Source organism: Oncorhynchus gorbuscha, linkage group LG02, assembly GCF_021184085.1.
Source record: "Oncorhynchus gorbuscha isolate QuinsamMale2020 ecotype Even-year linkage group LG02, OgorEven_v1.0, whole genome shotgun sequence".
Lineage (NCBI taxonomy): Eukaryota > Metazoa > Chordata > Actinopteri > Salmoniformes > Salmonidae > Oncorhynchus > Oncorhynchus gorbuscha.
Window position 1 is genome coordinate 62485238 of NC_060174.1, and position 22570 is coordinate 62507807.

Consider the following 22570-nt stretch of genomic DNA (forward strand, 5'->3'; position numbering starts at 1 on the left):
CTGACCTGGGGGTTGACTCTCTTTCTGACCTGACGGTTGACTCTCTTTCTGACCTGGGGGTTGACTCTCTTTCTGACCTGGGGGTTGACTCTCTTTCTGACCTGGGGGTTGACTCTCTTTCTGACCTGGAGGTTGACTCTCTTTCTGACCTGACGGTTGACTCTCTTTCTGACCTGGGGGTTGACTCTCTTTCTGACCTGACGGTTGACTCTCTTTCTGACCTGACGGTTGACTCTCTTTCTGACCTGGGGGTTGACTCTCTTTCGGACATGGGGGTTGACTCTCTTTCTGACCTGGGGGTTGACTCTCTTTCTGACCTGGGTGTTGACTCTCTTTCTGACCTGGGGGTTGACTCTCTTTCTGACCTGGGGATGACTCTCTTTCTGACCTGGGGGTTGACTCTCTTTCTGACCTGGGGGTTGACTCTCTTTCTGACCTGGGGGATGACTCTCTTTCTGACCTGGGGGTCGACTCTCTTTCTGACCTGGGGGATGACTCTCTTTCTGACCTGGGGGTTGACTCTCTTTCTGACCTGGGGGTTGACTCTCTTTCTGACCTGAGGGTTGACTCTCTTTCTGACCTGAGGGTTGACTCTCTTTCTGACCTGAGGATTGGCTCTCACAGACATGGGGGTTGGCTCTCACTGACCTGGAAGTTGATTGACTGACCTGTGCGACCCTGATGAATGGGAGATGACTACAGCCCTCTGAGGGGGGGGGGGGCTTGCTGAGCACCATCAGATGGATCCACTGAGACACACTGTTGAAGTGGGTGATGAAGTCCGTGCAGCCATGCATCACAAAGCTGTGGTGGTCCTGGAACTGGAGGGTAAGGAACCGTCGTAGACACACTGTCCAATATATACATATACACACGGTCAAACGTGCACACAAACACACGGTCTCTCTCACACAAGTACAAATACAACGTATACTGCATAATTGGTGGTGAACAGAGCCACCTGCTGGCCAGCCACACTCCCCGGTATCCGACAGAAGGACATATGCTCCATGTAGGTGAGGTGCTCTGCTAGTTCAGATGAGTCCAGGGGATGAAAGAGGAGAGATGTCTTCCTCTTCTTGAAGTCAGACTGAGCCTGTCTTCTCCACTCACATGACGGCCTAGAGAGAATAAGAAACGAACATAAACTGTCGAAGTAGAAGTACTGTGAGAGTGGCTGGTTGTCGATGCCCTCATGCACTCTGAAATTCTTTATACTGTATCATTTAAATGGTATGCTAAGCTGTCACTGTGAGAAGACCATGGCTGCCTGGCTGCTTGCCTGCTTCTATGCTTGTATGATTTTCTGGCTGCAGACAGGCGGCACTTACACACCATCAATGTTGATGAGTGTGTTCTGGTGCTCCCTTCCCTGCTGGGCCAGCTGCTCCTTCAGCCCTCTGATCTGCTCTGCCAGCTCTGGGTTCAGATCAACACTGCTGGGAACTCACTGATCCAGTACCTTATGGAGAGACAGGGTTAAAAGGGCAGAAAGGCAGGAAGAAGTCAGTATTGTCATTTCTGGCGCAGAGCCAAAGAGTATGGAAATCAGATACCTACATGGATATAGTAATACATACATTAAGTATATAATATACTGTGCATTCATGGCAATAATGGCTATCATCCAAGAAAGTCGTGAAGAGGGCACGACAACAGCTTTACCCCCTCGGGAGACTGAAAAGATTTGGCATGGGTCCTCAGATCCTCAAAAAGTTCTACAGCTGCACCATCGAGACCATCCTGACCAGTTACATCACAGCCTAGTACGGCAACCGATCGGCATCTGACCGTAAGGCGCGACAGAGGATAGTGCGTACAGTCCAGTACATCACTGGGGCCAAGCTTTCTGCCATCCAGGACCCATATGCAAGGTGGTGTCAGAGGAAGGCCCATAACATTGTCAACAACTCCAGACACCCAAGTCATAGATTGTTCTCTCTGCTACCGCACGGCAAACTGTACCCAAGTGAGCCCCAAGTTTAGGTCCAAAAGGCTCCCGTTTTTTTTGTCCAAAAGTCTCCTTAAAACAGTTTCTACCCCCATAAGACTGCTGAACAATGAATCAAATTGCCACCCGGACTATTTACATTGAACCCCTCTCTTTGTTTGTACACTGCTACTAATTGCTGTTTATTGTCTATATATAGTCATACAACAAGCAGAGGCTCGGGTGTTTGTTGTCTTTGATGATCTTTTTATACTGTACCTACAGTTGAAGTCGGAAGTTTACATACACCTCAGCCAAATACGTTTAAACTCAGTTTTTCACAATTCCTGACTTTTCCATTTTAGGTCAGTTAGGATCACCATTTTATTTTAAGAATGTGAAATGTCAGAATAATATTAGAGAGAATTATTTATTTCAGCTTTTATTTCTTTCATCACATTCCCAGTGGGTCAGAAGTTTACATACACTCAATTAGTATTTGGTAGCATTGCCTTTAAATTGTTTAACTTGGGTCAAGAATTTCGGGTAGCCTTCCACATACTTCCCACAATAAGTTGGGTCGATTTTGGCCCATTCCTCCTGACAGAGCTGGTGTAACCGAGTCAGGTTTGTAGGCCTCCTTGTTCGCACACACTTTTTAAGTTCTGCCCACACATTTTCTATGGGATTGATGTCAGGGCTTTGTGATGGCCACTCCAATACTCTGACTTTGTTGTCCTTAAGCCATTTTGCCACAACTTTATAAGTATGCTTGGGGTCATTGTTCCATTTGAAAGACCCATTTGCGACCAAGCTTTAACTTCCTGACTGATGTCTTGAGATGTTGCTTCAGTATATCCACATCATTTTCCACTCTCACGATGCCATCTATTTTGTGAAGTGCACCAGTCCCTCCTGCAGCAAAGCACCCCACAACATGATGCTGCCACCCATGTGTTTCACAGTTGGGATGGTATTCTTCGGCTTGCAAGCATCCCCATTTTACCTCCAAACATAACGATGGTCATTATTGCCAAACAGTTCTATTTTCTTTCATCAGACCAGAGAACATTTCTCCAAAAGTACAATCTTTGTCCCCATGTGCAGTTGCAAACCTTTGTCTGGCTTTTTTTATATATTTTTTTATACTTAGTTTTTATAGTAGGAACACAAAGAAAGTACAAATAAAGTATAAAATATAATAATATATGCCATTTAGCAGACGCTTTTATCCAAAGCGACTTAGTCATGTGTGCATACATTCTACGTATGGGTGGTCCCGGGGATCGAACCCACTACCCTGGCGTTACAAATAAAAGAACAACAAAAACAATATCTGTCAGTTACAGTGCACTTCATACCTTCATCATCATATCATCATATTAGTTACATTGACATCTTTGAATTAGACTTTTTCCAAGTACGAAACCCATTTTTCTCAGTATTCTTGACCTCTCTCCTGTTGAGTTCTTAGAGCAAAGGTCATACGCTCCATGTGGTGTATTTCTTCTACAATGTCTATCCAGTGTGTCACTGTGGGAGGGTCTTTTTGTAGCCATTTCCTAGTGACAGCCTTTTACTGGCTGCCAGTAGGACCTTCAAGAGGTACTTTTCTCTATTGTGTATTTCACCCACGTACAAAGAAATGAATGTTTGTTCTATGTCAAATCCCATTATTTTTCCAATGTTAGATATTATTTCTTCCCAGTAAGTTTCGATTGCGGGGCAAGTCCAAAAGATATGAGAGTGGTCCGCCCTCAGTAGACCGCATTCTCTCCAACAAGGGTGTTGTGAGCCAGTCTGTTTTGATTTCAGTTTAGGTGTTATGAAGAAACGTATAACATTCTTCCAACAGAATTCTCTCCATGACCTTGAGTTGGTGGAGCTTTGTTGACTCTCTAATATGTTTCATCAGTTATTTCAATGTTAAGTTCCTCCTCCCATTTCTTTTTAATATAGTTTGTAGAATGTTTCTTTGAGGATTGAATACCCAAGTAGAGATTTGAAATTGTTTTTTTGTTACTCCACAAGTCGTGTCCACTGTTTAAACCTCCTGTCCTGAGTTGCAGGGGTCGTATGCGGGCCAACTCAGCAGTTTGATCTCTCTATCTAAATTATTTTGCTTAACTACCCTAAACCATGTCTTCAGAGAGAAATTAATCCACTGATTTTGTCTATTGTATATTTCTTTTACCATGTCCTTATTTCCCAGTACTGACTGTATGGGTATCTCTGTCAAAGTAGTCTCCATGTCCTTATTTCCCAGTACTGACTGTATGGGTATCTCTGTCAGAGTAGTCTCCATGTCCTTATTTCCCAGTACTGTCTGTATGGGTATCTCTGTCAAAGTAGTCTCCATGTCCTTATTTCCCAGTACTGTCTGTATGGGTATCTCTGTCAGAGTAGTCTCCATGTCCTTATTTCCCAGTACTGTCTGTATGGGTATCTCTGTCAGAGTAGTCTCCATTTCCTTATTTCCCAGTACTGTCTGTATGGGTATCTCTGTCAGAGTAGTCTCCATGTCCTTATTTCCCAGTACTGACTGTATGGGTATCTCTGTCAAAGTAGTCTCCATGTCCTTATTTCCCAGTACTGTCTGTATGGGTATCTCTGTCAGAGTAGTCTCCATGTCCTTATTTCCCAGTACTGTCTGTATGGGTATCTCTGTAGATGTAGTCTCCATGTCCTTATTTCCCAGTACTGTCTGTATGGGTATCTCTGTCAGAGTAGTCTCCATGTCCTTATTTCCCAGTACTGTCTGTATGGGTATCTCTGTCAAAGTAGTCTCCATGTCCTTATTTCCCAGTACTGTCTGTATGGGTATCTCTGTCAGAGTAGTCTCCATGTCCTTATTTCCCAGTACTGTCTGTATGGGTATCTCTGTCAAAGTAGTCTCCATGTCCTTATTTCCCAGTACTGACTGTATGGGTATCTCTGTAGATGTAGTCTCCATGTCCTTATTTCCCAGTACTGTCTGTATGGGTATCTCTGTAGATGTAGTCTCCATGTCCTTATTTCCCAGTACTGTCTGTATGGGTATCTCTGTAGATGTAGTCTCCATGTCATGTATTTCCCTCCATGTCCTTATTTCCCAGTACTGTCTGTATGGGTATCTCTGTAGATGTAGTCTCCATGTCCTTATTTCCCAGTACTGTCTGTATGGGTATCTCTGTAGATGTAGTCTCCATGTCCTTATTTCCCAGTACTGTCTGTATGGGTATCTCTGTAGATGTAGTCTCCATGTCCTTATTTCCCAGTACTGTCTGTATGGGTATCTCTGTAGATGTAGTCTCCATGTCTTTCCATTTGGATTCGTATTCTGAATTTCACCAACACACCAGAGGTCTCAATTGGGCTGACACATAATCATCTTTTAGGTTTGGTAAGGCCATACCCCCAGTTATTTGGTAACTGTAATGTTGTATATCTAGTTCTTGGTCTCTTATTGTTCCAGATAAACCTTGATATCCGTTTATCCCATTCCCTAAACTGTTTAGGTGGGATTTCTATGGGTAGTGATTGGAACAAATACAGTAACCTTGGCAGGACGTTGATTTGGATTGTTTCAATTCTACTACTAAGATCTAAGGGAAGTGAATACCACCTGTCTAGGCCATCATATATTTTCTTGGTAGTGTGATCGTAATTCATGCAATAAAGTTTGTGTATATCTTTTGGTAGATTTACTCCCAGATATTTTATGGATGAAGAGGTCCAGGTGAAGTTACACCTACTCTTCAGCTCTTCCTGTGGGATATAATTATATACTAGGGTTTGGATCTTGTGTACGTTAAGCACATACCCTGAATATGTTCCAAATGTTTGTAAAACATCCATCAATCTAGGTCCACTTGAGCCTGGGTCTTTAAGGAATAACAGAACGTCATCAGCATACATGCATATGTTATGTTCACTGCCTCTTATTGTTATTCCCTCTAAGGTTGGGTCCTGTCTTATTCCCGCTGCTAATGGTTCGAGGTACAAGGAGAAGAGTGTGGGTGATAGATTACAGCCTTGTCTTGCCCCTCGCTCTAATTTTATCGTTTGTGTCAAATGTCCATTTATCTTTATTCTAGCGGTCGGACATGAATACAGTGTTTTGATGCACTGTATCACTTCTTTGTTGAAACCAAATCTTTCCATAACTTGGAATAGGTAATCCCGTCCCACAGAATCAAATGCTTTTTCTGCATCTAGGCTGATTAATATTGCACTTGTCTTATTCTGAGTAATGTGGTCCATGACATGTAGTGTTCTCCTTATATATATATATATATATATATTTTAATATTATTTTTTATTATTATTTTTTTTTTAAATATTTTATATTTATATATATTTTCCTGTGTCTGCCTATTTTGTATGAAACCAGTTTGATCTCCGTCAATCAATTCTGGGATTATGTTCTCCATTCTTTTGGCTATTATTGATGCATATAGTTTAGAATCTGTGTTAAGAATTGCGATAGGTCTATATGAACTGCATTCTTTCTTATCTTTACCCTCTTTTGGGATTACTGATATGATGGCCTCTCTCCATGACCCCCCTCCCTCAGAGTCCAGTTAAAACAGGCCTTAAGTAGAGGTGCTAATTGTTCTCTGAAGGTCTTGAACCATTCTGAAGGGAAGCCATCAGTGCCTGGAGACTTGTTGACTTTTTGTTGAGATATTGCTTTATTAATTTCTTTGGTGGATATTTCCAAAGTTAGTCTATCATTTTGCTCTGTCCCAATTGAGGGGAGATCAAGTGAGTTCAAAAAGTGCTCTATTGTCTGTGCATCTGCCTTCTCTGGTTGCTTGTACAGATTTGTGTAATATGATTCAAATGCATTCTGTATTTCATCTCATTTGCATATGATCTTTTTTGTTTTGGGGTCTTTTATTTTGAAAATGGTATTCTGTGCTTGTTGTTTCCTGAGTCTCCATGCTAGTAATTTGGTTAACTTTGAGCCTGCTTCATAATATCGTTGTTTCAGGAACCTAAGCTTTTTCTCTACTTCTTCTCTATAAATCTGGTCAATTTCCTGTTTTACCTTTTGAATCTCTCGTAACATAAGAGGGTCTTTGTATTGACTATGAGATCGTTCTAAGTTTCTTAGGGTTTCCTGTAATTTCAGCAGTTTCTGTGCTTTAATCTGTTTCTTGAGAGATGATGTGGCTATGATCTTCCCTCTAATAAATGCCTTAGCTGCATCCCACAATATAGCAGGAGATACTTCCCCATTATCATTATTCTCCAGATAGATATTCAATTCTGTCTTTGTATTGATTCCTTGAATGCTGGATCATTCAGCATGCTTGTATTAAGTCTCCATATAGTATTTCTTGGTTTGCTATCAAGGTGTAGAGTTAAGTAAACTCCATCATGATCTGATAAGTCGCTCTGCCCGATCCTACAATCCTTAAGCCTGTGTCTATCTGCACTGTACATAAAAAGTAGTCTAACCTGGAGTATTCAGTGTGGCGGGCTGAGTAAAAAGTATATTCCTTATCGGTCTTGTGGATGTCACGCCATACATCGAGCAGTCCTAGATCCCGCAGTATCCTATTGATCTTCTTGGCAACTAGGCTCATTTTCCTATTTTGGTTTGTGGTGTCCAATTTTGAGTTTAGAATTGTGTTAAAGTCCCCTCCACAGATAAGAGTGCCAGTGGTTTCTGTGGCAATTAAATCAAACACCTTCCTGTAGAAAACCATGTCACTCCCAGGGGGTGCGTATACATTAAATAATGTAACTTCCTGTAGAAGACCATGTCACTCCCTGGGGGTGCGTATACATTAAATAATGTAACTTCCTGTAGAAGACCATGTCACTCCCTGGGGGTGCGTATACATTAAATAATGTAACTTCCCGTAGAAGACCATGTCACTCCCTGGGGGTGCGTATACATTAAATAATGTAACTTCCTGTAGAAAACCATGTCACTCCCTGGGGGTGCGTATACATTAAATAATGTAACTTCCTGTAGAAGACCATGCCACTCCCTGGGGTGCGTATACATTTAACAATGTAACTTCCTTGTTATCCAGTTTACATTTAACAAGTATAAATCTACCCTCCTTGTCTTTTATTTCTGACAACTCCCCTTCTACCCATTTTGTAAGAAGAAAGAAAAAAGTTCCTATATCCCATTTTATTGAGTTACTCGTGTTCAGGTGTGGATAAGTGAGTTTCCTACCAGAATAGTATGTCAACTCTCCTCCCGTGTCATCTTTGCTATGACCTTACTTCTCTTGATGACACTCCCCAGTCCGTTTACATTGAGACTTATTATGACCTTAAATTCCCCATGATGCATCGATATAAATAAAACACCCTGTGCACAATATCTGCCTGCTTATCATGAACCTACAAATGAACGAAAAATCAAGAACGATAATAAAGTGGGAAAATGCTTTGGTATTTGGACTCCCATGTCAGAGGACTGTCTCTTGCCTCTGGGGTTTGAGGGGATGAATTCAGTGTCGTCTTCAAGTATGCCCTTGAATAGACCCTCCACGAAGTTGGGCATAGAGTCTTTTTCTGCGCCCTCTACTACGTTATAAAGTATAATGTTGTTTCAACGTGAGAAACCTTTGAGTTCTGTAACTTTTGCCTGTAGTGCGTGTTGGCTTTTCAGTGACTGTTCAAGTATTTCCTTGACTGCTGAGTTCCATGTGTCCGTTTCCACAAAGCGCTGTTCTGCGTCCCCCATTCTTGTAGCTATGCTGTGAAGTTCTCATTTGTTTTCTTCCAGTTTCTGGTGAATGTCCTTCTTGAACTCGCGCAATTCCTCCATCACCTCACAAAATGAGGGTTCTTTTGCTGCTGCTATCTTATTTGCGCTATTTTTTTTATTTGACCTTTATTTAACCAGGTAGGCTAGTTGAGAACAAGTTCTCATTTGCAACTGCTACCTGGCAAAGATAAAGCATAGCAGTGTGAACAGACAACACAGAGTTACACATGGAGTAAACAATAAACAAGTCAATAACACAGTAGAAAAAAGAGAGTCTATATACATTGTGTGCAAAATGCATGAGGAGGTAGGCGAATTATTACAATTTTGCAGATTAACACTGGAGTGATAAATGATCAGATGGTCATGTACAGGTAGAGATATTGGTGTGCAAAAGAGCAGAAAAGTAAATAAATATAAACAGTATGGGGATGAAGTAGGTATAATTGGGTGGGCTATTTACCGGTAGACTATGTACAGCTGCAGCGATCGGTTAGCTGCTCAGATAGCAGATGTTTGAAGTTGGTGAGGGTGATAAAAGTCTCCAACTTCAGCAATTTTTGCAATTCGTTCCAGTCACAGGCAGCAGAGAACTGGAATGAAATGCGGCCAAATGAGGTGTTGGCTTCAGGGATGATCAGTGAGATACACCTGCTGGAGCGCGTGCTACGGGTGGGTGTTGCCATCGTGACCAGTGAACTGAGATAAGGCGGAGCTTTACCTAGCATGGACTTGTAGATGACCTGGAGCCAGTGGGTCTGGCGACGAATATATAGCGAGGGCCAGCAGACTAGAGCATACAGGTCGCAGTGGTGGGTGGTATAAGGTGCTTTAGTAACAAAACGGATGGCACTGTGATAAACTGCATCCAGTTTGCTGAGTAGAGTATTGAAAGCTATTTTTTAGATGACATCGCCGAAGTCGAGGATCTGTAGGATAGTCAGTTTTACTAGGGTAAGTTTGGCGGTGTGAGTGAAGGAGGCTTTGTTGCGGAATAGAAAGCCGACTCTAGATTTGATTTTAGATTGGAGATTTTTTATATGAGTCTGGAAGGAGAGTTTACAGTCTAGCCAGACACCTAGGTACTTATAGATGTCCACATATTCTAGGTCGGAACCATCCAGTGTGGTGATGCTCGTCGGGCGTGCGGGTGCAGGCAACGAACGGTTGAAAAGCATGCATTTGGTTTTACTAGCGTTTAAGAGCAGTTGAGGCCACAGAAGGAGTGTTGTATGGCATTGAAGATCGTTTGGAGGTTAGATAGCACAGTGTCCAAGGACGGGCCGGAAATATACAGAATGGTGTCATCTGCGTAGAGGTGGATCAGGGAATCGCCCGCAGCAAGAGCAACATCATTGATATATACAGAGAAAAGAGTCGGCCCAAGAATTGAACCCTGTGGCACCCCCATAGAGACTGCCAGAGGACCGGACAGCATGCCCTCCGATTTGACACACTGAACTCTGTCTGCAAAGTAGTTGGTGAACCAGGCAAGGCAGTCATTAGAAAAACCGAGGCTACTGAGTCTGCCGATAAGAATATGGTGATTGACAGAGTCGAAAGCCTTGGCCAGGTCGATGAAGACGGCTGCACAGTACTGTCTTTTATCGATGGCGGTTATAATATCATTTAGTACCTTGAGCGTGGCCGAGGTGCACCCGTGACCGGCTCGGAAACCAGATTGCACAGCGGAGAAGGTACAATGGGATTCGAGATGGTCAGTGACCTGTTTGTTGACTTGGCTTTCGAAGACCTTAGATAGGCAGGGCAAGATGGATATAGGTCTGTAGCAGTTTGGGTCCAGGGTGTCTCCCCCTTTGAAGAGGGGGATGACTGTGGCAGCTTTCCAATCCTTGGGGATCTCAGACGATATGAAAGAGAGGTTGAACAGGCTGGTAATAGGGGTTGCGACAATGGCGGCGGATAGTTTCAGAAATAGAGGGTCCAAATTGTCAAGCCCAGCTGATTTGTACGGGTCCAGGTTTTGCCGCTCTTTCAGAACATCTGCTATCTGGATTTGGGTAAAGGAGGACCTGGAGAGGCTTGGGCGAGTAGCTGCTGGGGGGGGCGGAGCTGTTGGCCGAGGTTGGAGTAGCCAGGAGGAAGGCATGGCCAGCCGTTGAGAAATGCTTGTTGACGTTTTCGATAATCATGGATTTATCAGTGGTGACCGTGTTACCTAGCCTCAGTGCAGTGGGCAGCTGGGAGGAGGTGCTCGTGTTTTCCATGGACTTTACAGTGTCCCAGAACGTTTTGGAGTTAGAGCTACAGGATGTAAATTTCTGCCTGAAGAAGCTAGCCTTTGCTTTCCTGACTGACTGCTTGTATTGGTTCCTGACTTCCCTGAACAGTTGCATATCGCGGGGACTGTTCGATGCTATTGCAGTCCGCCACAGGATGTTTTTGTGCTGGTCGAGAGCAGTCAGGTCTGGTGTGAACCAAGGGCTATATCTGTTTTTAGTTCTGCATTTTTTTGAACAGAGTATGCTTATGTTATCTTACCAGGCAACCTCAACTGACAGGATGAGGTCAATATCCTTCCAGGATACCCGGGCCAGGTCGATTAGAAAGGCCTGCTCGCAGAAGTGTTTTAGGGAGCGTTTGACAGTGATGAGGGGTGGTCATTTGACTGCGGATCCGTAGCGGATACAGGCAATGAGGCAGTGATCGCTGAGATCCTGGTTGAAGACAGCGGAGGTGTATTTGGAGGGCCAGTTGGTCAGGATGACGTCTATGAGGGTGCCTTCGTTTACAGATTTAGGGTTGTACCTGGTGGGTTCCTTGATGATTTGTGTGAGATTGAGGGCATCTAGCTTAGATTGTAGGACTGCCGGGGTGTTAAGCATATCCCAGTTTAGGTCACCTAACAGAACAAACTCTGAAGCTAGATGGGGGGGCGATCAATTCACAAATGGTGCCCAGGGCACAGCTGGGGGCTGAGGGGGGTCGGTAGCAGGCGGCAACAGTGAGAGACTTATTTCTGGAGAGAGTAATTTTTTTAATTAGTAGTTCGACCTGTTTGGGTGTGGACCTGGAAAGTATGACATTACTTTGCAGGCTATCTCTGCAACTCCTCCCCCTTTGGCAGTTCTATCTTGATGGAAAATGTTATAGTTGGGTATGGAAATCTCAGAATTTTTGGTGGCCTTCCTGAGCCAGGATTCAGACACAGCAAGGACATCAGGGTTAGCTGAGTGTGCTAAAGCAGTGAGTAAAACAAACTTAGGGAGGAGGCTTCTGATGTTGACATGCATGAAACCAAGGCTTTTTCGATCACAGGAGTCAACAAATGAGGATGCCTGAGGACATGCAGGGCCTGGGTTTACCTCCACATCACCCGCGGAACAGAGGAGGAGTAGTATGAGGGTGCGGCTAAAGGCTATCAAAACTGGTCGCCTAGAGCGTTGGCGACAAAGAATAAAAGGAGCCGATTTCTGGGCATGGTAGAATATATATTCAGGGCATAATGCGCAGACAGGGGTATGGTGGGGTGCGGGTACAGCGGAGGTAAGCCTAGGAACTGGGTGATGATAAGAGAGGTTGTATCTCTGTTCATGCTGGTTGTAATGGGTGAGGTCACCGCATGTGTGGGAGGTGGGACAAAGAAGGTATCAGAGGTATGAGGAGTGGAACTAGGGGCTCCATTGTAAAGTAAAACAATGAAACTAACCTGTACAACAGTATACAAGGCATATTGACATTTGAGAGAGACATACAGCGAGGCATACAGGTGTTGATTGGGAGAGCTAGCTAAAACAGTAGGTGAGACAACAACAGCTAATCAGCTAGCACAACAATAGCAGGTAAAATGGCGTTGACTAGGCAGAGAGGGTCGGATTAACTACACACAGAGCCTGAGTGCGGCTGGGGCCGACAGATAAAAACATAAACAAACAGAATGGAGTACCGTGATTAATGAACAGTCCAGCAGGCATCAGCTATGTAGCCAAGTGATCACAGTGTCCAGGGGGCAGCGGTAGATGGGACAGGGAAGCCGCCACTACACTAGCGACACAGCGTTTAAAGTTAGTAGCCCGGGGGTGGTAGGGGGGGTTGGCAGGGAGATGTGCCTGCTAGCAGGGAGATGTGCCTGGCTCACGGCTAACTGGTGCTAGCTTCGTGGGAGTGGACCAAGGTCCAGAGTTTACAGCAAGGATCCGGTGGAGTATTGTTCTCTAGCCGTGTATGAGTGTGGTTCGGGTGAACAGCTGAGTAGACTGGGAAGTGGGCCTCAGGGATAGCTTCGGTACTGCGTGCAAGCTAGCTGTGAAGATCAGAAGTAGTGGTCCAGGGATTACGGCAGGAATCCGGCGTTGTTGTGGAGAGACAGTTCGATACTGGTAGACTGGTGAATAATTGTCCAGGCTAAAGAAAACTAGCTGGCTGTGCAGAAGGTAAAAGCCGGTAGCAGTGGCTAACAATGACTAAATAGCTTGTAGCTAGTTAGCTGGTTAGCTTCTGGAGGTTCTTGAATGTGTTCTAAAAATTTAAAATAATAGCGATTTCGTATCACATAGGGTGAGGCAGGTTACAGGAAGGTATAATCGAATTAAAAATCGAAAAGAGATTGAAAACAAATATGGGTCCAGTGAGTGGTTGGGCTGGCTGTGGACACAGCGATTCAGACAGTTAGCAGGCCTGTGCTAACAAGCTAACAGTTAGTAGGCCGGGGCTAAACAAGCTAGCAATTAGTAGACCGGGGCAGGCTAGCAGTTAGCAGGCTGAATTAGCAAGCATGCAGATACTAAGGGCTAGAAAGTTAGCCTTTGGGGGACGGGGTTAAGTCTGTTTATGCCTCTACATGCGGTGACATCGATAGACCGGTTGTGGGTCCGGATATTGTAGCCCAGGAGTATGCTTCGGTGGTAGCACAGGAGCCCTGGCCGGGCTAGCTTCAAGCTAAGTAGATGGAAACGCTAGCCAGGAGTAGTCATCCGGGGTTGCGGTTAGCTAGTTCTGAAGATCCAGATGAAAATGTTCCGTTTGCGGTGGGAATCCGGGGATACAAATAATACGTCCGTTATGCTCTGGTTAGAGTCACGTTATTCGAACTGGCGAGAGCTATCTGAGCTAAAGGTTAGCTGATGACCGCTAGCAATGGTTTGCTAACTGATAGCTGGTAGTTAGCTGGCTAGCTTCAGTGGAGGGGTTCCAGATCCGAAGTAAATATAAATACTTTAGAATAAAAAAAAGCAGACCTTTGTGTCACTAGTGGCCAGAAATTTGAGTCTGTACGTTGGCAGCAGCCTCTCTATGTTAGCGATGGCTGTTTAACAGTCTGATGGGTTACTGTTGAAACACAAGCCCAGAATCTCACAACTAAGACCTGAAACCTTTCTTTCTCTGTAGTGCTCCATATTCACTCACTCGATAAGATGGCACATTTGTGACCCGAGTTCAGGCGGACAGTTTCCCATCCAGAGACCTGTTTGAGTGGTTAAGGAGCAAAATGACTTTTCCACCAAAAATGATTAGAGTCCCTTTTGTCTTCTAAATCCTAGGGGCCATCGCTATATGTCACAAATAACCCTCTACTAGCATCTGGCACATCATTTTATTTTATAAAGAGAATAGTAGTGTGTCATTTGTCTGAAAGGATACTTGTTGGAGAGTTTCTTGGCCAGGTCAGCAGAGGAGATGTACCAGGGATGTATCGTGAGAAACATCTGAGGCTCATCACTCAGCCTGCCTGAGATACGTGGATGAGCTTCACTGTACAAGGCAAGCCGCCAGATATTGTGTGATTCATTTAAATGGAAACTGCTGTAGTTGTGCACACAAACAAAACAACAACAACAAAAACGATCAAAATATTATCTAAGCAAGCACCGCCTTCAACTAAATCAGACACTACACCGAAAGAGAGGCAATTAGTGAATCCTTACCAAATGCTTTGATGCAAGCATCCGTAAGATCATCCGCTGTCGCGGACCGATCCAATCCGATGAACTTCATCCTCCTCTGGTTCTCTCTCCAATGGCCCCATTCTGTTGTCTCCTCCATTCGAACACACAGTGAGATTGTGATGAGGTGTGGGATTCAGAAGAAAGGCTGTGTGTTTGCTATTCTGTTGGGCAAACCTTCCAACAGAGCCCTCTGATGAGTCTGTTTAGTCCTCAGGCAGGCAGCTACCCTGCTCCAGTCAACAAGCCAAGCAACTCTTCCTCTTTCATGAGGATTTCAGTTTCAGTTTAAGTGTTCGTTCTGCCTCACCTTAATACATACATGAACGTTGGTACGGACATGAAAACCAAAAAAAAGACTCTCAGACGAGTATGTTCTACCCATCTGAGAGTAGGCCTAGCAAATTGGGGTATTCATCTGTTCACTCACTGATGTTAACACCAAGTGGTCTATTTCTGTGACAAAAGAAGCAGCAATATTGGAATATTTTGCTTTTAATAATTCATCCTTCCACATCCATGTTTGATCTGATTATAAATGATGAAAGGAAAAGATCATCTCAGCCAAATGATTACCCATCAGACAGAGATCAAAGTGTGTTGGTGGCGGTTCAATCTTTCCCACGTATTAAATAAATGTCAAACACAATTAGACATTGCTCTGTTTTTGAATACTTTTCCTGACCTATTAGATACAGTAGATGAGTCATTACAACACTATTCCCACCACTTGACACCACAACCAGTCTAACAACCAAAATTATATTAGATCATAAAAAAATGTCTTACCCTCTTGAAATGACCCCAGCAGTGTTGTCATGAGTGTGTGTAAAACTGGAAAAGTGTCTGTCATCAAGTGGATAGCAAACATCAAGAGAACTTATTTGACCCTGTTAAGACTTAACTATCTCACTAAATGTAAATGTTAATGCTGTATATTAAAAGTCATTAGGATCCCATCAGAAGACTACGAAAGCTGTCGGAACCCCTCCATCCCATAACGTATTCCAAGCAGCTTGTCTGACTGAGTGACAGTTACAGATATCCCTTTAGCTGTCTTTTGCTCTCAAGTTTCCTTTTTTTTTGCTGAGCGATTTATGTGCGGTCACATTCCCTTCTCTTGACCGCGCCCCAAAGTGTCAACCACCTTTCCTCTCAATAAAGTAAATGCGCTAACAAAGTACTGCTGTGGTCATGGAAACATGTTTGTCTCCCCTCTCTCTCTCGCTCTATCTCTTCCTGTCAACACACATACGCACACACACATCCTGAGGGTGGGGGTGTAATCGTGGTTTTCCTTTCTAGTTATTCCATTTGTTTGAGGTTGCAAAATCTGTGTTTCAAGTATGTTTCAGATTTGAGAGTCTTCAAAGTCGCCACGATTTGACTTGATGACAGCTTTGCACACTCTTGGGCACTCTCTCAAACAGCTTCACCTGGAATGATTTTCCAACAGTCTTGAAGGAGTTCCCACATATGTGCATTCACTCTGCGGTCCAACTCCTCCCAAACCATCTCAATTGGGTTGAGGTTGGGTGATTGTGTAGGCCAGGTCATCTGAAGCACTGCATCACTCTCCTTCTTGGTCAAATAGACCTTACACAGCCTGGAGGTGTGTTGGATCATTGTCCTGTTGAAAAACAAATGATATTCCCACTAAGTGCAACCCAGATGTAATGGCGTGTCGCTGCAGAATGCTGTGGTAGCCATGCTGGTTAAGTGTGCCTTGAATTCTAAATAAATGACTGACAGTGTCACCAGCAAAGCACCCCCACACCATCATACATCCTCCTCCTGTTACGGTTTTCTTCTATCTCCTCCTCTGAAGAGGAGGTGTAGCAAGGATCGGACCAAAATGCAGCGTGGTAATTTTGATACATGTTTCATAAACGAATAAACACGAACAATACAGAACAAGAAACGTACCGCGAAAACCTAAACAGCCTATCTGGTGCAAACAAACACAGAGACAGGAACAATCACACACGAAACACTCAAAGAATATGGCTGCCTAAATATGGTTCCCAATCAGAGACAACGATAAACACCTGCCTCTGATTGAGAACCACTTCAGGCGACCATAGACTTTTCTACCACAATCCCAATACCTACAAAAACCCCAAGACAAAACACACCACATAATTAACCCATGTCACACCCTGGCCTAACCAAAATAATAAAGAAAACACAAAATACTAAGACCAGGGCGTGACAAAACCCCCACCCCCCAAGGTGCTGACTCCCGGCCGCACACCTAAACACAGGGGAGGGTCCGGGTGGGCGTCTGTCCACGGTGGTGGCTCCGGCGCGGGACGTGGACCCCACTCCGAAAAGGTCTTTGTCCCCTTGTATCACGTCCTTTGATTGGCGACCCTCGCTGCCGACCTTGGCCTAGTAACCCTCACCAAGGACCCCACTGGACTGAGGGGCAGCCCGGGACTGAGGGGCAGCTCGAGACTGAGGGGAAGCTCGGGGCTGAGGGGAAGCTCGGGGCTGAGGGGAAGCTCGGGACTGAGAGGAAGCTCAGCACTGAGAGGACGCTCAGGCAGGTAGTTGGCTCTGGCAGATCCTGGCTGGCTGGTGGTTCTGGCAGATCCTGGCTGACTGGCGGTTCCGGCAGATCCTGGCTGACTGGCGGATCCTGGCTGAATGGCGGATCCTGGCTGACTGGCGGACCTGGAAGATCCTGGCTAACTGGCGGTTCCGGCAGATCCTGGCTGACTGGCGGATTCTGGCTGAATGGCGGATCCTGGCTGACTGGCGGATCCTGGCTGACTGGCGGATCTGGAAGATCCTGGCGGATCCTGGCGGATCCTGGCTGACTGACGGCTCTAGCGGCTCTGGCTGCTCCATGCTGACTGGCGGCTCTGGCTGCTCCATGCAGACTGGCTGCTCTGGCTGCTCCATGCAGACTGGCTGCTCTGACTGCTCCATGCAGACTGGCTGCTCTGGCTGCTCCATACAGACTGGCAGCTCTGGCTGCTCCATGCAGACTGGCGGCTCTGGCTGCTCCATGCAGACTGGCGGCTCTGGCTGCTCCATGCAGACTGGCGGCTCTGGCTGCTCCATGCAGACTGGCGGCTCTGGCTGCTCCATGCAGACTGGCGGCTCTGGCTGCTCCATACAGACTGGCAGCTCTGACTGCTCCATGCAGACTGGCAGCTCTGGCTGCTCCATGCAGACTGGCAGCTCTGGCTGCTCCATGCAGACTGGCAAGCTCTGGCAGCGCTGAACAGTCGGGAGACTCCGGCAGCGCTGGAGAGGAGAAAGGCTCTGGCAGCGCTAAACAGGCGGGAGACTCCGACAGCACTGCAGAGGAGGAAGGCTCTGGCAGCGCTAAACAGGCGAAGCACACTGAAGGCCTGGTGCATGGTGCTGGCACTGGTGGTACTGGGCCAAGGACACGCACGGGAAGCATGGTGCGGGGAGCTGCCACTAGAGGGCTGATGTGTGGAGGTGGCACAGGATGGACCGGACCGTAAAGGCGTACTGGAGATCTTGAGAGCAGGGCTGGCACAGGACGTGCAAGGGTAGGGAGGTGCACAGGAGGCCTGGTGCGTGAGGCTGGCACAATCTTCACCAGCCGACTAACACGCACCTCAGGACGAGTATGGAGCGCTGACCCAGGTGCCATCAAATCCCCGACACACTCCGTCGGGCGAATTCCGTGCCTAATGCACCAACACAGCAACTCCCTCATAACTCTCTCATCCAATTTCCCCATGAACTCCTTCACAGTCTCTGCTTCGCTCACCTCCAACACCGGCTCTGGTTCTGGTTTCCTCCTTGGCTCCTTACGATAAACAGGGGGAGTTGGCTCAGGTCTGACTCCTGACTCTGCCACACCCCCCCAGACTATTTTGGGGCTGACTCTCGGGCTTCCTTCCACGCCGGCGTGTTCGCCTCTCCAACTCTATTCTCCTATATCCCTCTTCGCACTGTTCCAGCAAATCCCAGGCGGGCTCCGGCACTCTCCCTGGGTCGACCGCCCCTCCTGTCTATTTCCTCCCAAGTCGTATAATCCAGACTTTGTTGCTCCTGCTGCCGCTGCCTGTCACCACGCCGCTTGGTCCTGTTGTGGTGGGTGATTCTGTTACGGTTTTCGTCTATCTCCTCCTCTGAAGAGGAGGTGTAGCAAGGATCGGACCAAAATGCAGCGTGGTCATTTTGATACATGTTTAATAAACGAATAAACACGAACAATACACAACAAGAAACGTACCGCGAAAACCTAAACAGCCTAATTTTTTTTTAAATAATCTTCAAAACCATTCATTCAAACTCATAATTTTCATACATACTCAAATAATGGGATTTTAATTAAACTAATTTAACTAAACATAAACCCCAAACAAAACCTCAGGGGAGCATCTTCCCTCCCCGTCACCCTACAAAATACCTTTCCCTATCTCCCCGTCCCTAATCTATCCCCTTACAAATCTAAATGACACCCAGCCCTAAACCCCCCCTTCCACCTCTCCCGAGCAGCATGCTGCCCCCACTTCCTCTCCTCCCTCTTCATAGATGGAGATATCCCTCTAGTGGTGTGGGGGCTGTGCTTTGGCAAAGTGGGTGGGGTTATATCCTTCCTGTTTGGCCCTGTCCGGGGGTGTCCTCGGATGGGGCCACAGTGTCTCCTGACCCCTCCTGTCTCAGCCTCCAGTATTTATGCTGCAGTAGTTTGTGTCGGGGGGCTAGGGTCAGTTTGTTATATCTGGAGTACTTCTCCTGTCCTATTCGGTGTCCTGTGTGCGTTCTCTAATTCTCTCCTTCTCTCTTTCTTTCTCTCTCGGAGGATCTGAGCCCTAGGACCATGCCCCAGCACTACCTGACATGATGACTCCTTGCTGTCCCCAGTCCACCTGGCCATGCTGCTGCTCCAGTTTCATCTGACCTGAGCCCTGGGACCATGGCCCAGAACTACCTGACATGATGACTCCTTGCTGTCCCCAATCCACCTGACTGTGCTGCTGCTCCAGTTTCAACTGTTCTGCCTTGTTATTATTCGACCATGCTGGTCATTTATGAACATTTGAACATCATGGCCATGTTCTGTTATCTCCACCCGGCATAGCCAGAAGAGGACTGGCCACCCCACATAGCCTGGTTCCTCTCTAGGTTTCTTCCTAGGTTTTGGCCTTTCTAGGGAGTTTTTCCTAGCCAGCGTGCTTCTACACCTGCATTGCTTGCTGTTTGGGGTTTTAGGCTGGGTTTCTGTACAGCACTTTGAGATATCAGCTGATGTACGAAGGGCTATATAAATAAATTTGATTTGATTTTGATTTGATTCATCCTCCCCCTCAAATCTCCTTCCACCCTCCTCAATATCCCTTCCACCCCCCAATTTCTCCCTGTCTTCACCATGTTCTGCCTGGCTTCCCACAGCCCCCGTTTAAAGAGACTCATGAGAAGCAAGAGCAGAAACCTGTCCCTATCCGCCCCTCTCGCTCTCCCTACACCTCTCTCTAACCTGGCCCACGTCAATACAAAATCCCCCCTTACCAAACCTAACAACACCCGTGCCCTAGCCCATACTACTCCCGCAAAGGCACAGTCCCAAAAGACATGGCGCACAGTCTCCTCCCTGCCACAAGAGGATCTTGGACAGGTGGGGGATTGCACCAAACTATACCGGTACATGATGGAACGTACCGGCAAGCACTTATGGAGGCTCAACCAATTCAGGTCCTTGAGCCTGTTGTCCAGACCCCGCGCCTGCACTCCCTCCCAGACCACTTCCGAGATGCCCACTACAGGCGCCGGACTCCCTGCCTTTCTGACCTCCTCGTACAGGTGCCTGTGATCTAAACCTACTCGGGCAACTTCAACCTCAGGGTGCGCACGCAGCCACTTGGCCGCATGACCAAAGTGCCACGGCAGCTGTTCCGCCCGAGGACCCGTATTAGACCACACCATTACGCTTCTCGCCTGATACGAGAAGAACACCCGCATGAGGTAACCGGACGGGTGTATCACTGGATGAGCAAGCTCCGTTAACAAGAAAGAAACAAAAATTGTGTCCAGCTTGAGTGGGAAATGTGGTACCCCCCTACCTCCCTCCCGATGGGACAGATCATGCGTGCCCTGGCAACCCACTCGCACCTGCCACTCCACATAAACTGAAACACAAGCCTCACTAGAGGCCTCCTCAGACAAGCCGGCAATGGGTAGATGTACGCCAAATACAAAAGAGACGGCAACACATCTTTAGGACCTGAACTTTGCCCATAAAAGACAAATACCTAGCCTTCCACATTGCTAGCTTCCTCTGTACCACTGCGATACGCATGTTCCAGTTTAGCGTCGCTGAGCCGGAGGTCTCAAAATGGACCCCGAGAATCCTCAGGGCCCCCTCACAGAGAGATAACCCCCCAGGCACATCCGTTCTACCGCGCCATTTTCAGAAAAACTTGACGGAAGACTTTGCATGGTTCAGAACTGCTCCCGACGCTCGGGTTAAATCCCCAAAGATGGCAAGGGGCCTTGTCAGGCACGAGTCCTTGCACAGCAGCATGGAAGTGTCGTCGGCGTACTGCGTCATCTTAACACGCAGCCCACCACTTCCAGGGATCAACAAGCCTTCCACCCCTGTGTCTGCCCTAATGGCAGCCCCCAGAGGCTCCATGTACAGAACGAAGAGGAGAGCCGAGAGTGGGCACCCCTGCCTGACCCCAGACGATAGGTCAAAAACGTCACCCAAGTGACTATTTACACTAATTCGGCACCCCGCTCCGACATATAATGTACGAATCCATCCTATGAACTTCTCCCCAAATCCTAATCGACCTAACACTCTGAATAAAAAGGATCTATTCACGCGATCAAAGACTTTCGCCTGATCCAGCGCTGCTACCATTAAAGGCAGTCCTCTATCTTCAACCCAAGCGATGGAGTCCCTGATTAACTGTAGGTTCCATCTAATAGAGCGGCCCTCTACCCCGCACGTCTGATCCTCATGGACGACGTAGGGAAGGGCTGTGCGCAACCGGTCTGCTAAAACCTTTGCAAGTAGCTTGTAATCTACACACAGCATGGTCAACGGCCGCCAGTTGCCAAGGTCTGTTACTTCCCCCTTCTAATATAAAAGTGACAGCACACCAACAGCCATTGATCCCCCCGGGACCCCCGTCTCAAGGATGGCCTTCAAGACTTCGAGGACCACTGTCCAAGTATACCCCAAAACTCAGCCGGCAGCCCATCCATCCCAGGCACCTTCCCTTTTCCCATCCTCCTAAGAGCGCTCTCAACCTCTTCTAGTGAAATCTGGGCCTCCATCACTTCTCTAATGTCCTCCGGCAACCGCCTGGACAAGTGTTCCAAAAACACATTTCCCTGCTCTACATCTATTTCCCTTTCCTCAAATAAACCTTGGTAATGATCAGTTGTCACCCTGACCATATCCTCTGGTTCTCTAACTATACTACCATTTTCTTCCCTAACGCCATGCATTACCTTCCTACTCTGTCTGGCCCTAACCGACTTAAAGAACATAGCAGAACAAGTCTCATTATGTTCTAGAAAGCCACTATGCGCACGCTCCAGGAAAGCTCGAGCCTTCCGCTCCTGCAACTCCCTGAGCTGCGCCTTTAGGGTTGCGGATCTCTCCCAGTCAAACGACCCGCCGAGGTTGCCTGCCTCGTACTCAAGTTCAATTAACCTTTGGATACGATCCACCTCCCTCCTCTCCTCCCTTTTTTTCCTCTTGCAATACCCTATTATAAAAGCCCTAATCCTCACCTTAACTAATTCCCACCACTCTAACACCCCCTCGCACATGGACCGGAGGCCTTCAAGCCTCCGGTCCAAGAAACCATAAAACCTGTCAACAAAAGCCTGCTCCTCCAGCACATCCCGATCTAACTTCCAGTACCACCTACCAAAGAGGCAGACTGGCGACCCCACCTGCAGGAGCACCCCGTCGTGATCCGAAAAGAAAACAGGCAACAGCCGCCCAGACAACTTACCCAAAGACCTGAGTACAAAAATATAGTCGAGCCTCCGCTCAACCCCCCTGGAGTT

The 22570-nt window shown here is 46.7% G+C and overlaps 1 pseudogene; it reads right to left on the reverse strand.

The window, feature by feature from the left end:
* The window catches only part of LOC123990481, a 53282-nt pseudogene extending 38679 nt beyond the window's left edge, over positions 1-14603 (reverse strand).
* Between the last annotated feature and the right edge of the window lie 7967 nt (positions 14604-22570).